The sequence below is a fragment of the Alligator sinensis genome, unplaced genomic scaffold, assembly GCF_000455745.1.
Source record: "Alligator sinensis unplaced genomic scaffold, ASM45574v1 scaffold428_1, whole genome shotgun sequence".
In the NCBI taxonomy this organism is placed as follows: Eukaryota; Metazoa; Chordata; order Crocodylia; family Alligatoridae; genus Alligator; species Alligator sinensis.
In genome coordinates, this window is record NW_005841919.1 from 3,043,885 (window position 1) to 3,044,886 (window position 1,002).

The following is a 1,002-nucleotide window of genomic DNA, read 5'->3' on the forward strand; positions in this document are numbered from 1 at the left end:
AGACGGCCGGAGCCGACTTGAGGTGATCTAGAAATTGCTCGGTTATTGGGCGGGCTGGTGAATGGAGAGGCAGACAAAACATATAGGTTGCAAAAGGGCTTTACTTACGCCGCTAGTAGCCGCGATGCAGGTGGTCCGATCACTTAAATAATTACACGGGTTGCTCCAGCTGGCAAGACTCAGACCAGCGAATCTGTAAACAAACTAGGCGTGCAGGAAAAAGGGTATGTCGAGGGATGGCACTCGGCGACGGGGAGAAAAATCGATAGTTGATCAGGCTATCGATCAGCTCAGCCACAAGTCAGGAATCTTCAAAGTCACTCTGCAGCGTGCTCAAAGTTCTCCGACTTGGGCGGAAGTCGCGCAGAATTTTATATGGCTAACAAGCCAATCGCTAGCCGCCACATAGGAATAATTTAGAACTGGCCAATAATGGGACACAAATTTGCATACGAATGGCGGGAACTCTCTTGCACTGGAGTTTTCCATTAAAACAGAAAACTTTTGCTGTGCACAGAGACTCTCATGTGGCGGGAAAATTCCACCGTGCCGAGGCACTAAAATCATTGGGTTGTGACAGGAAGTAAAAAGACAGTGGTTGATCCTTGGATATCCAGTAGGGCTGTGCAAAGCTTCGGTCCTTGATTCGACTCGGCCCAGTTCAGCGGCCAAGTCTCTGAATCCAAATCGAATCAGAGGACCCTTTAATCTCTCCCAGTTGAACTGGAACCCTCCGAATCGATTCGGCAGTTTGGACATAGACACAGCTTTAAATGTTTTTTCTACATACCTCTAGGTAGCAGGCGGCTCGTGAATGCTGCGATGCTGGAGCAGATGGAGCATCCCACAGAAGCAAGGGAAGTCTCCCCAGCGTGCTTAGCAGCAGATCCAACAGTGGACCAGAAGCACTTCCGGGTCTGCCAGGGAATGCTCAGGGTCCCCCTCACCCCCCTGGCTCAGTGACTGGTGCTTTCTGAGTCGGGGGGGGGCACCCAAGGTCCC

At 51.2% G+C, this 1,002-nt stretch overlaps 1 protein-coding gene across 12 annotated transcripts in view; it reads left to right on the forward strand.

Annotated features, from left to right (window-relative positions):
• The window catches only part of PLEKHG4B (pleckstrin homology and RhoGEF domain containing G4B), a 234,881-nt gene that overhangs the window by 52,456 nt on the left and 181,423 nt on the right, over positions 1-1,002 (forward strand). The window lies entirely within an intron of this gene.